Here is a 14609-nt window from a genome sequence, read left to right as displayed (position 1 = left end):
AATTTTTTTTTTTTCCATCGCCGCTGCGATTGCCTAACAGGCAACGAGACTGAGCGACCGAATGCGACACGGCGCTTGGAGCTCCAACGCATTATACCATGGCCGGGGTAATGTAACGATTGTATTTCAATGCTATATTCTACTTCACGCTTTGTCATACGTCAGAGTGGCGCTCCGCCCACGTTATCAGTGGTATCGGCCAATACCCAGCCCTGTGCACGTAAACTCCTGACTTTATCCTTTTGTCTTAAATTATTCCTTCATTTTTCCTTTCTGCCTGTGCAGGGTATCCAACCAGGCTCAGTTCTGATCAACCTTCCTGCTTTCCCCCCTAATTATCTATCTATCTATCTATCTATCTATCTATCTATCTATCTATCTATCTATCTATCTATCTATCTATCTATCTATCTATCTATCTATCTATCTATCTATCTATCTATCTATCTATCTATCTATCTATATATCTATCTAATCTAATCTCTTTAAAGGGCTTAAAGCTCACAGACTGGCCTGAGTATACTCCGGCTCTAGCTTGCTTCTCAAAACGTATAACAGAACACGGAGGTATTGTCAAGAATTTTAGCATACATTAAACAGAGAGAGGGAGGGAGGGAGGGGAGAGGGAGGGAGGGATTAATTACAATTTGACAGATCATCATGTAGCACGTACAGCGAAGACCGGTGGTTTATAGAGTAAGGGGAGTTACTGTAAACATCAGAGAAACGCCGTCGAGGAATGCAGAGGATTAGGGGGTATAACAATATCGGGACATTTGCGGGCATGTGGGATTAGTGAGGCGGCTGACACGAGAGGGGAAAATCGGGAGATTGAAGACAAGCGGATTTCCTCCCGCTGTACACATGAAATAGAATGATCATGATGACAAAGCAGAAGAGATGATGATGATGATGATGATGATGATGATGATGATGATGATGATGATGATGGAACGCAGGCGCAGATGGTAACTGTAACAGAGTAAGGTTGATTACCCGAATGCTGCGAAAAGGACGGAGATGGATAAAGACATGGAGAGAGATATAAATGCAAGACACGGTATTGGGCTGTAGGAGTATCAAAAAAGCGCATCCTATGTCAGGCTACAGCTGCTGCTGTGCAGCTTTTGAGGGCCGTGTTCGCAAAAAAAAAACGAAAGTCATTTCGCTGGACTCGTAATATCAAGTGTGAGTCGATCGTGATGTTGGATGTATTATCAGCGAAGGCGGCCTGCCAATTGCAAGCAGTACTTAAGAACGAAACGTTCTTGAAGTGGGCCCCAGAAGAGTCTCCAACATCTACGCACATCTGAGAGACAAACCGCAACTACACTAAAATTTGCATTTGACTTTAATGTTGTCAGTGATATTTTAGAAATAGCCAAATCATTATAAATGAAAATGCATTTACTTGAAGCAACCTACTGATTACAGGCAGCTCAAGTTTCTGAGAATAGCTACACTGATTCAGCTGAGTATGGTCAGTGTTGATAGTTCTGTCAGCTCTGAAAAGGACCTGTCATCTTCTAATTCTTAAGCTCCCCAATTACTCTTCCATAACACAGAAAGTCCACTTAACTCATGTTTATTTCGTTGTACGCCGTCTGTATAAGTCAAGGCATTAGGCCAAGCCGGATATTTGTTGAAAACTCGCGTAATATCCGTCGCGTGCATTGTGCGCATGTCCTTGTTCTCATGTGCACACGCCGGTCATCGTAAAGAAGGAAAACAAAATATCCTTTATAGATGCCGAACTCTAATAAATTCTTGTTTGGGAGGCCACGAATGAAGCCTGACGTGACCTCAAAGGGGGCAAAGCCAAGCACAGTAAAATAAAACGAAATAAAACACACGCGCACAACAAAACGTTGACTGCGGTCCACATAGAGTTGAACTTATACGCATATTGACCGCTGAAACATACGCTTAGAGTCACGGATAACGCGCGTGCACCTTAACTCGTTGAAAGGCCAAGGAAGACCAATGAAAGCCCAAGTTTAAATAAAAAGAAGAACGGATAATCTATTGCCGTGTACGTCAAGCACGCGCACACAAGCCCCATTAAGGGTAGAACCGTTCGACTCGCGGATACAATACTCTCCCTCAACTAGACGGCTGCGCGCGGGGAATTCTGGGAAGCAAATTAACCTTCACCTCTGACACGGAGGGGTCAGGTCGGTCGAAAAGTGCGCGTCACGCAGCAGGCGAGGCTGCAGAAGGCAACGTTAGCAGAAGGTGCCCGTCGTCTGCATGTAATACGAGAAACGGGCGAAGAAAGATCGTCTGCTCCTTTGGTGTTCGGGCAGTGCGCATTGGCTACAGGCATAAAGGAAAAAAAAAGAAAGAGAGAAAAAGAAAGACATTTTTAATAAACCACAAGCAGACTAGGATTACTCTTTCTTTTCTTTTTTTGGTTCCGCGAAGGTCGGGGTACAGAAGGCATGGGAGAAGCCACACATTCGCGTTAGGCTTTTCCAGCACCCATGGACTGCGGGCTTCTGAACGCAAGAAGCCCGTTTACGACGTCAAGCGCTTCCTTAATCTTTTCTTTCTGTCCTCCAAAGCGGTGGGAATGCCACTAACACTACTTTTTTTCTCCGTCGTTGGAACCTTAAGTTATGCATCGTTAACAAGCGCGGCGCGTGCGCGCTTAATATGTCATCGGAGCATTTTTTTACGACCTCCGCTTCAACTATGGTGCCCGGACATGCGCACGCGCAAGGCCTAATACCCTCCGGCTTGGTTCGAACCTATACGTACGGCATATATCTCCCGGGTGCCTATATTACAGCCACCGTTTGGCTGCTGTCTTCTCCAAAGGTAAACAATGGCGTCCTCTGTCTCGCCTCCGTTCCCTCGCCACAGCTTGGAGGCGGCTAGTCCAAGGTTATTAAAGTGAACGACGACGGCGCAAGCGCCGTCCGAACTGCGTCTGAATAAAAACGTTCAGTGTCGTGAGAGCAAAAAGGCTGGTTTTAACTGCAGCCACAAGCGCCAAGCGTGCCAACGATCAGTGCACCGAAGTTAATTGGTTGTACACCAAAGGAAGAACGAGCTAAAGAAAGAAAGAAAGAAAGAAAGAAAGAAAGAAAGAAAGAAAGAAAGAAAGAAAGAAAGAAAGAAAGAAAGAAAGAAAGAAAGAAAGAAAGAAAGAAAGAAAGAAAGAAAGTGAACTGGCATGAGGTTCACTTTAAAGAAGCTTTAAGTACTGCGTAAAACAGTGGCATTATTTGCCAGTAAACAACGGCGATGACAACTGCGGCCGTGATAACGACGTCAAGGTTATGACCGCGACGACCGTGCAACAAGGATGACGGCACGACGATGGCACAATGGCTAGCAGTCTCAAGGGAAACTGTAACTACATCGTATAGTGCGGAACAAGTTATATTCCCGGTTAAGACGACTTCGTGTGCCAACGAAACCTGGGGCGGTATTCTGTAAGAGTCCACCTAGTGGACTGTCCATTTCGGCCGCTGCTGATTGGATGCAGCTCTACGACAGAGGAGGAGACGAGCGGCCCTAGCCAATCAGCAGCGGCCGAAATGGACACTCCACTAGGTGAACTCTCACAGAATACCACTCTGGATGAGAAATGTGATCATTATGATATATGCACGACAATCGGCACGAAAATTGGAAGAAGTGGCTGTAAGTGCTATCGTTGTTAAAAAAGAAATGTCGACAGACTTCATCCATAACGTTCGTTTTGAGTTCATTCACTGCGACAGCAGCGGGATCTCACAGCCCAGCACAGGGTAGCCAGACGCGTCTATGCACTGACTAGACTCCCTGTCTTGCCTTCTGTTCTGCTCCTCTCCTTTCACCTTCTCAGAAAAGGAGATGCGTCATTGCGATGCGCACAAGCTCGTTTTCGTCCCTATATATACGGAGTTGCCTGCTGTGGCACTTCTGAAATGCATGCATACTGCAGACGCCCCGCATTTTTCGCCGTATCGTGAGTAAAACTGTTGTCTATGAAACGTTCGAGCTCCGTGTTGCAAATCACTATTAAGAGTAATATAACTGCCGTACAAGTTCAAGACATCGCGCTGAAGTGCGCCTGAATTCGTGTATACGGGGCCCGAATTCACAGAACTTCTCGTTCGCAAGTGCTTTTCGTCAGTGGCTGGCCGCATTCGCTAATACTACGTCGAGCACCAGATTTGGCGGGATTTCGCGCACTATTCTAGCGTAATAGCATTTCTGTAAATACAGGCCCATATTGCCGCTGCTCGCAGGCATTGCCTTTCAGGCCAAGCAGCAAGGCAAGAATATCGCTTTCTTCGGCTCGCAGCACACCACACTTAAGCGTCCTATAGGCGAGATTGCGGGCACCTGTACGCCAACGTACGCAGGTTGCAGAGTGTTGTAGTCAGGATAACGCTTAGAGCAGCGTCTATGCATTTCACGGTGGTGCGCTGTCATAGCGCCGTGTGTATATATATATACGCTGGGTGCATATACGCTGGCAGCGCTCGACGGGGTGGATCGCACGGCGTGCGTCTCAGCCAATTTGAAAAGGTAATGAAGCGACGCAACGACAACACGCCGGCAGGTGACCTCCGGAGCCGATATCTGTTGCGACGCCGACAGAGTGAGAATATACATATATACGGGGGTGTCGTATGAGCTGATTTATGGCCTCGCTGTCGCAAAGCTAGAGTTGTCGCGCGTGTCTGTCCTCTGTCGTTCTTTTGTTTTTTCAATCGTCTCGCCTCGCAATTTTCTCCCCGTCCGTTTCTTCAAACTCGTGCCCCGAAGCGTGGAACTATGCAGTGAGCCGCTTTTTGGGATGTCCTTCGTCAACGTTTGACAACATTCATCTCTGTGACAACAGTCTCTTCGCTACTACAAGTTCATAACGCACTCATAAAACAAAAAATTGCTTACTCGGCTCCTATTCTCCATGGTTTATCGCAATCTTCTGAGGAACGTCTTCAACGTTTACTGGCAAGAGGGCTGCGAGTGTGTCTTGGGGTTCCGCAGGCTACCTCGAGTTCTTTAGTAATTGCTGAAGCTCGTCACCCACCATTTCCAGTGATACGAACGGTTGAAACATGCCGACATATTTATCGCATCTTAACCCAACACGAGAATCATCCATTAAACCTCGCGCTTACCGAAAGAAACAAAAGCAAAATTCACGATGTTGTTCGAGAACATAAAGCATTATTACCAAGATTTGAAATATGCAAAGTGGATGTTTGTTACCCTCCCTGGATGTTAACATGTCCTAAAATAGAATTATCGGTTGACGGGATTATATCTAAGAGAGACATGTTCATAGTAGCCGCCCAACAACTGGCACTCTTCCAAATTTACTCCTTATATCCCCAGTACATACACGTTTATACAGATGGTTCGTGTCATAAAAATTCCTCGACTTCAGCATTCGTCATTCCACATTTAGCGCTAGAGCAAACATTTAAATTATCCCGAGAGACATCTTCCACCGTGGCAGAACTGTTTGCAATCCTGTGTGCTTTGCGGTTCATAGCATCAAAAGAACATTCGCAAAAATGGGTTATCTTTAGCGATTCGCAAGCCGCTCTCACATTACTACAAAGCAATAAGAAAAATTCTTTGAACACTTTGCTATTGTATGAGACACTCAAAGAACTTACAAAAGCAAGCGCATTGAACCACGTAATTGCATTCCAGTGGATACCTGGGCACTGCAATATTCCTGGAAATACTGCAGCGGACGCAGCTGCGAATCGGGCGCACAATAACGTGGAGACAACCAATCTTCCTCTATTGCGTAGTGAAGTCCGTCTGCTCCTGAGACAGATTTCTTGTCGCCTCAGCAAAACTACCTGGTTTGATCAGCAAACTAAAAACTCTGAGTTATACTTTATAGACCCATGTATAAACTTAACAATGCCGGGAAATCTAAGAGACAATAGAAAATTTGAAACATTGGTACACCGCCTGCGTCTTGGTACTGCATTCACTAAACACTTCCTGTACAGGATAAAACGTGTCTCTAGTCCACAGTGTTCTTGTGGCCATGCAGACGAAGATGTGCATCATCTTCTCCTCGAGTGCACTAAATACAATCCACAAAGAAGGGTACTGCAAGCAAATTTGTTGATATTAGACAGAAGACCTTTCACTCTAAAAAAAATACTTGGCCCATGGCCAACTGCGGGCCTTCAAAAAAGAGCGCTTCTTGCTCTGAAAAAGTTTTTAGAGGAGACCAACATTTTGGGAAAATATTAGGCATCAGATGATCCGAATGCGCTAAATGAGTAACATAAACGTTGTTCGTGATTAATAATTGGTTTATGAGGCGATCGCAACTTTTATGCAATATGTATAATTCTGTTCTGTACTTGCAGTGCATTACATGTGTTGAGTGTTATGACTGTTCTAAATATCTGACTTTATATATGCGTACGTGGACTGGACTTATGCACAGAACTTTGCGACTCATGTACTGTTGGACTGTATATTTTTTATTCATCCAGTGTTCTACTGAGTGCCATCTTTCGTGTCGCTATTCTCCCTTTTTACGCAAACTTGTTTCCTTTGCCAAGTGACAAGGAGTAGCCGGTGCCACCATAAAGGCGCCAACCTGTCCTAATATTCATCTCAATAAAAAAAAAAAAGGCACAGTGCAGGTTCGCGCGCTTCGAAGGGGTCACGAAGGAAGACAAATGGATTGTGGCCACGTTGAGAGGTCGTATAACAGCGAAAAGTGCGTGGATTGGGAAATAAATGCCATTTGATGATATTTCGGGTGAGAATGAAAAGGTTCGAGTTACGGAGGCGACGTGCTGCGCGTATGTCGCGCTTGCGATATTGCAGACCCCAGCAGAAACGAACGATGGGGGAGACGGTTAAGTTTTAAGAGTGAAGTGGCGGTGCCCGACCGATCGAGGGAAGCAAAATGATTTCTGGGCGGGCGGAGATGCACTTGGAGTGATTAGAAGCTGAGGCTTAATTTTGTTGACAAGAATAGTGATTACAAGTTCACAAATTAAAGCACTGCCTTTCTCAGAGTCCGTATTTGAATATGAAAGCAATATATATATATATATATATATATATATATATATATATATATATATATATATATATATATATATATATATATATATATATATATATATACATTCTTGTTTACTTGAGGTGTGAGTGAATATGCGAAACTTTTGCACATTACTTGAAATATTGCACTATCTGATTCGGTTTTCGAATCGAATAGTCACTCTTTGTAAATACGAATATTTACGAATGGTATTTCGAATATTTTATATCGCCAACTCTGCTCAATCAAGCAAAGGAAAATGAAGCAAGAATGCTGCGAATTTGTTTCCGGTGGCCATAGTAAAGATAAAATGCAAGAAGTTGCGTATAGCACGCTACGTCATTCAGGGAGCGAGACTTTCCGGCCAATTCCCTATCATTCGCCCTTGCCAGTGAGTCCTAGATGAGTATGCGAGTAATTGGCTTATTCATTTATTCTTTATTTTACTTATTTAATCAATACATACTGCAGACCCATTCAGACAGGACAAAAGGAAGGAAAAAGAACGATTAACAAAACATGTCAACACAAAACAAAGGTGTCAAAGTGCGAATACAATTATGAAGTGCAGATTCTAACGCTCCTATTTGTTTCTGATTCTCTATCTGTGCTTTTATTCAACAAAGCTTTACGACGTTTACGACGTGCAGTATAACGATATCAACATGCTAACGTTGTGAATACAGTAGGGTGCGTACGAAGCTCGTTTTATAGTAATGGTCGTAACAGCTGTTGGGAATATTTGATAATCATACGAAAAGTATTCGATATTCGATTCGCTTCTGGCACGATTCGATTCGTATTCGGCTCAGTCTCGGAAATTTCTTCTCGTATGCCTCTGGCTACCTTTATACCGACAAGCTGTCTCTACTCCGTGCAGACAGCGCCTGACTTATCTCCTCTGCAGTTTTGCCTCCTTCAATTAGGCGCGTTCGCTCTAAAACAGATTAGTCAACAAATTATCCTTCCTTTCCTTTTACTCGTCAGTGCAGCTCGGAAATTTTTGGGCGCGAATTCACAGACACATCTGATTACGCGAGACAAAATGGAAGCGTCAGGGCCGTTCAGTGTGGTCGGTACGTGAATATGCAAATCTCTTTTCCTTTAACACTGCGATTGCGTGTGTGTGTGGCATGGATGAGACTTTTCCTATTCATTAAGCGGGGCGATTTCTTCGAATGTCTTTGCAAGGCTAAATAGTGAACGGCAGATTTCCCAGCTGCAGTACCCTTACGCTGCTGTATTCATATGCAAAGCTCTCCTCGTCTCACTTTGAAACTCGCGATGCCTATCGTACGAGATAGGAGACACTTAGGGTAATTAGAGGCATAATTGAGGCGAGTGGAGGAAAAACACTAGCGCCAAAGATGGAAGTCATCCAACGCTGCCGTATATACTTGGACGGTGCCCAGGTTTTGTGAGCGTCGCTAATACAAAATGACACTCTCGGAAAAACGGGGACGCTCGCTTGCGCGGTACTTTTGCGAAGCGATATCACTCTAGGTGCACCTGTGTTCTGCGTTACAAGAGATGGCGTTTGTTGGGAAGCTATGGCCCGTAATATACCGTGTGTTGCCTTACAAATTCGTGCGTAATATGCGATTGCAACTCTTTCCTTCCCTCCTTCTTATGTTCGATTTCTGTGTTGCGCTGTCACCTCCTTTCTGAAGAGTAGGCAGGTGCTGAATATATATATATATATATATATAATTTAGCTCTGCGTGCTTGCAATCGCACTCGTGGTGAAGGCTGGACCCTGGCGGAAACGGTGGAATTAAACGTGTGCTTTTACTTTCCTACGTGCGGCTGCGCTTCTTCATATATATATATATATATATATATATATATATATATATATATGTGAAGTTGACCAGCGCTGTTCCTTTATATATATACCCAGTCGGTCCAAAATTACAAACATTCCAAACGGACCCAACCCGACACCATACCCCTTTTTCCACGCCCCGGTTCATTCACTCTGGTGTTTGTCAAATCTGCGTGGTGCACGTTGCCAAACGCAACTGCTCGCAACAGCCCTCATTCAGTCTGTTGCGTCTCGAATCACTGACACTGTATATCAGAACTATGGCAATTCCTACCAGTAAAATTCCGCTCACTTCTAAGCATCCCGCTCAGCCGCACGCGTCCCCGTGCGCATCGAGATACGGAAGTCGTTTCCGCAATCCCGTCGTGCCGGGGCGAGTGTAATTGCGCGCAAAAGTAGTACGCGCCGAAGTAAAAAAGCCGCACTCGCGTATATATACGCGCGTTACGTACGCGCCACTGTATAGGCCTAAGCCCCGCGGCATGTTTAGTGGCGGCGGAGCCAACTGCGCCTTCGCTAAGCCTAAATCTAGGCTTAGCCCTCGAGCACGCGCTCGCGAGCTATAGTGCCGTTAGCACATTCCGCGCCCTTCTGGCGCCGAATTGCACGGTTGCTCGAGCTTTGCAGTGTATATACCTCTCGCGAAGGCTACACGAATAATAATAACGATAAAAGAAGTCTACAGGCGGGGAAAGATTTATGGGGCGCTATACTATACCTAACCTACATATGCTTTTGTTTCGTTTTCTTCGCATTTTTTTCTTTCTCGTCGCTTCGTTTTGCACCTGCTTCTGCTGCTGCTGCTGCCGTGTACACTACACGGCGCTCGGAAGTTCTCTCTTTCTGACGGCGTGCGTAATAGACGCGGAAAAATGATCGACTGCCGCCTCTGCTGCGTGCGCCGCGCGATGGCCAAGGACGGTGTACGCGCCTAGCTAGCTCTTCCGAGCTCTCTGCGTCGTCGCGCCTCGTAGACCGTGCGCAACTCCATCTTCCAGCGCGCGAGCCATTCTGCGCTCGCGTACGCATAGTATATTCGTTTGTGCCGCGCGAAAGTCTATAACCACTGTACGGCTATATATAAAGTACGCTCAACGGTATGCATGCACGGAATCACGCGTTGCGCATGTTTCGAACCCGTCAGTTCCGGTGTTCCGAACGATGAATACACGCGCATCGTCGTGGCGCGCGAGGTCGCGTATATACGCAGAATACAAAGTATACGAACCTTCCTCTCGGCGACGTTCCATGCGCGTTCGCCTCAAACGCGCGCGTTTTTTTTTCGGAGAGCGGATTTGCGTGTTCTTTCGAGCGCATAAGGTCGTCGTGTTCGAGTTCCTAAGCGGCTAAAACCTTAACGCCAAGAAATTGCGGCAACAATCGATCGAAGTCAAGAAGTGTATATACAACGAACTCATCAAAGAATGTTAATGCGGAATTAAGAAGAGAGCTGCCAGAAAAAAAGTAATACTTTGCACGCGAGAAGCTGTTATGATTAGGTGCACCCTTACAAGCATTCAATGGCCACGGAACCCCCGTAGACGCGTTTTTGCGACGCGTGTAGAATGTGATCTATAGAAACTCTGTAACATCGTCTGCACGTGTAGATTCCCGCACACTTTCGGTTACACGTGCAAATACTACACACTTAACGAAGTGCATGAATAGCAATGTCCAGCTTTCCGGGTGTCAGTTTAGTCCGCAGCGCAGCCCGATCTGGCCAATTCTTTCCGTTTAATGCGTGCTTCAATGTATCTCCTAAAAAATCGATTCCTTGTTTGCTCTCTCAGCTCTGGGTTTGCTCAACTCGCGTTGTATCCGCTCACAATATTAATTCTACTTATACTATATCCACTGGGCGAAACAGATGTAGCTGTGGCCATTAAAAGAAACACCTTCCTTTCATTCTCACTTCAGTAAAGCATGAAGGATACTTTGACTAGGCTTTGCTATCAACCGGCATTGAAGCACAGCGGCAAGTATTTGTCGTGTGAAGAGTGGGTAAGAGCCCCAGCGTGGGTGTTTTGATATCATTACGCTCTTTAAATCACCCCTTTGTAACCCTCAACCCCTTCGCACGGCCTAGGGTAGCAAACCGGAGCGTGTCTGGATGAGCTCCCTGTATAAATTTTCTTCATCCTTCTCTTGTATCATCCTCGATATCCGTGTGAACTTGTCATTAAGTAAAACCTCGTTATAACGAAGCTGAAGGTAGAGGCAGTATCGCTTCGTTATATTCATCATTGCATGTATACAGTAATATGAATTTCTGTGGAGACTTCAAGGGGAATTTCACATATACTCGTTATATCCTCTATTTAGTTATATCCTGTTTCGTTATAACGATGTTTGGCGTAAATTCGTGATTGGCCTGTACGGGCGCTAGTTGTAATGTATTGGAAGAGACAATTTGCCAGGTGGATATCGGAAGTGTTGCGATACTCCGCGTTCGACAGCCGACATATAGTTGGCGCTCTTCTATAGCTCCTTCTCGTTAAACACGTCTGCCAACGCAGTTGGGAAGTATGATAGTCTTCACTGGACGCTTGATTTATTCATCTGTTACGGAATTGGAGGTCTTGCCAGCAAAGCACGATATATTGGCGCCGGCTTCTCCGCAACGTTAAATTGTTAAATGAATCAAGCATGGGGATTAGTGAAGTGAAACCTTTAGTGTTCAGGCGTCCGTAGCCCCCCCCTCCCCCCCCCACATATATATATATATATATATATATATATATATATATATATATATATATATATATATATATATATATATATATATATATATGTGTATGTGTGTGTGTGTGTGTAAAAGTGCAGGAAAGTGTATCACATCGCTCTAGGTTGATGCACAGACTGTATAGGAAGGTCTTCCGTGGCGTGTGCTCTTGCGCTCGCAAACTTTAACTCGTACGACACTGCGTAGGCAAGTCAGTTCGCCAGTCTCGTGCACGCGAAACTTGGGGCGTAAAACATCTTTTTTTAAAGACTATATATTCGTGATATACAGAAACGTAGCCTTGTGACAGACAATGAATTCAGGATAAAACCATGTCAAAAATAATGTATCCACCCTATCCCAATTCTCATGCTCAACCCTCATCCTCAGAGCTTTTCACGATCGACGGATTATAGAGGAAAACAAAGCTAATCGAAGGAGCGGAATCGCTGTGTTAGACAGGCCTGTAGGGCCTGACTGTCCAAAGATTTTGGTTCGTAACAGTTGTTTGTTACTAGACAACCGGGTTTACTAACTTCGCTATTTAGTGGGACTAGCCACAGCAGATGAAGGACTTCGTGATTCTGTCGTGAATGAAAACTGTGAACTTTGCGAAGGTGAGATGGCTACATTTTGCTTTTCAGGTATGTCAGCTTCGCCAACATTTGCGACGACAATAATGCGCTAGCCTCAACTACTTCGTGGAAAGGAGGACGATTTGCTTCTCGTGATATATACTTACAGCTTGGCTATGGCGTCGCGATGCTAAGCACGAGGTCGCGGGATCGAATCCCAGCCGCCGCGCGGCCGCATTTCGATGGTGGCGAAATGCAAGAACACCCGTGTGCCGTGCATTGGGTGCACATTAAACATCCCCAGCTGGTCGAAATTAATCTGGAGTCTCCCTACGGTGTGCCTCATAGTCAGGCCGTGGTTTTGGCACGTAAAACCCTAGAATATAGTTTAACACATAAAGGACTGCCGCATGGTCGATTGTTCATCGCAAAATTTGTCGCCATAGCTTTCAGAAATAATGGTGCAGTCTCAGAGCTAATAACACATTGTCCTCGTTCTCTTGTGCGGAAAGGATGTTTCAGCTTCGAATTTTAACTTAATTTACGTGCATGTGTTTTCTTGTTCTGTCCAATCTGTTGTAGACACAAGATGAGTAAAAAGGTTTGCCGCGAATTCGGAAACCCTCTGCCGGGTTCGCATATATGTGGTTACGCGCCTACACTAATAGAATGGCAGAATATATTTTACCTGTGTGTATGCTGCAGTGCAGTCTGTATGCTGGTCGTGCTACAATTTTCGAACGACGCATGACCACGCTGAATACTTTAGCCCTTTGAGTCAGTCATGGTGCATCGACATAAATATGCGACTTACTTTTGAATGTTTAAGCAACTATACACTATAGCAACGACAAAAAGTTCTCGAACATAGTGCTGAATGTAAACTTGACCCTCTGGTAAAAAAAAAAAAAACCAGGTCGTAAATCATTTCGCGACGACAGCAATCCAAAGTAATTGTATTTTAATCGGTGTACCACGAAGTTTGACGAGTAATTAGACATGTCGCTCTATGTCACTGTTATTAATTAGTGTTTATTCCTGTCTCAGAGGACTCCCTTCTCAATGATTTCCAGCGCACTTCTAACGAACGCTCTACTTGTAAATCTTCTCCCTTTTCCGCGGTATCAACAAGGATCAGTGGACATTTGCGCTCTTAAATCTTTATTCCCTGGTTATCTTATGAGCGTCAAAGTTACGTTGTTTGAATAATGAATCAAATAGGTTAAGGAATAAAAAACAACATATAAATAGAAACGCATACGTCTAGAATGTAGTTGAAACTTCTGGTGAGTTACTGGTTAATAACGCCGCGTTTTAACTAAATGGATAAATTAGGCATTCTTTTATTTTATTTATTATTTGTCGATGAAAATCGCTCTTCATTTGGATATTGTGCTCCCTGCAAAAGGCTGCAAACTGTCATATAGAAACAAAAGCGTGAATAACTCTTCCCACCTAGACTTCCCAGAATCGCACGCACTGTCATCGATGCACAACCGCGCACCGAACAACTGAAGCACAGCTCGAAGCGAATCCTTAGTTGGCCCGCAAACTTCCGACAAGAACTGGACACTATAGCCGAAATGCTTACAAGCGCGCACTCACCGGTGAACACGGCTTCTGCTGCTCCGCTGCCAGCACGGCGGCCGCGGTTGGCTGAAGCGGGCCTTCCAGCGCTCCCTCGTCGGACCCGGCTTCTCGTTTTATCCACGCCGCAGTCCCTTTCAGGTTCCGTGGTTCACGAGGCAACACAGTCGACGAAGGATCTACCGAACGACGCCGCAAAGTCCCTCTCGGGCCTCACAAAAAAATCCTCGCGCGGGAGTGATGCGCGGTCGACAACCAAAAACGGTATATCCGAAGCCGTTTCCCGCTCGACGAGCGCTGTGGTGGCGCGATGACTGGGGCACGCGCGCAGTTGTAAGTGGAGGGGGCTTCGCGGGAGACCGTTTCCGCGTTTGGGACGTCCGAAGCGAGGCAGGCGCTGCTTTTCCCCCCCTCCGCTTCGGCCGGCGTCGGGCCTTCTCCGGTAATAACACAGTGGTGGTCGGTCGTTGCAGCAGCGGCAACGCGCACCGCGGGCCCTTTCTTTTTTTCTGCCGGGGCAATCGACGCGACGGCGTCTGCAGCTCGTCTGGCGACGGACAGCGCGTGGCGGGTGTAGTTGCTTCTTATAGAGGGCGGTGGTCAGCCAATGGCCGTCCTCCTGCTCCGTGACGTCGTTACGGGAAAGGCGGGGCGACCGGTGGGGGGCTGGAACTAAAGGGGGGGGGGGGGGGTTGGCAGACGAGAGGAGAAGTACGAATCTAGATAAAAGCGTGCGATGAGCCCGCTCGCCGCTCGATTTCTTCCTTCTTTCGTGATGTCGGGCGGGTGCGCTTTTCTTTATTTTGTGATACCGCTCTCTTCTCTCTCAGTTCGCGCTTTGCGGTTGCTTGCGCGTGCATTTGT

At 45.8% G+C, this 14609-nt stretch overlaps 1 protein-coding gene across 1 annotated transcript in view; it reads right to left on the bottom strand.

Annotated features, from left to right (window-relative positions):
* The window catches only part of LOC135914388 (uncharacterized), a 34469-nt gene extending 20177 nt beyond the window's left edge, over nt 1–14292 (bottom strand). The window contains exon 1 of the mRNA XM_065447207.2: nt 13764–14292. The gene's annotated coding sequence lies outside the window, so the exon portion shown is untranslated. The remainder of the gene's footprint in view (nt 1–13763) is intronic.
* Nucleotides 14293–14609: the final 317 nt, after the last annotated feature.

The sequence above is a fragment of the Dermacentor albipictus genome, chromosome 7 (genome assembly GCF_038994185.2).
Source record: "Dermacentor albipictus isolate Rhodes 1998 colony chromosome 7, USDA_Dalb.pri_finalv2, whole genome shotgun sequence".
In the NCBI taxonomy this organism is placed as follows: Eukaryota; Metazoa; Arthropoda; class Arachnida; order Ixodida; family Ixodidae; genus Dermacentor; species Dermacentor albipictus.
The sequence above is the reverse complement of the archived record's forward strand: the minus strand, read 5'-3'. Positions and strand labels throughout refer to the sequence as shown.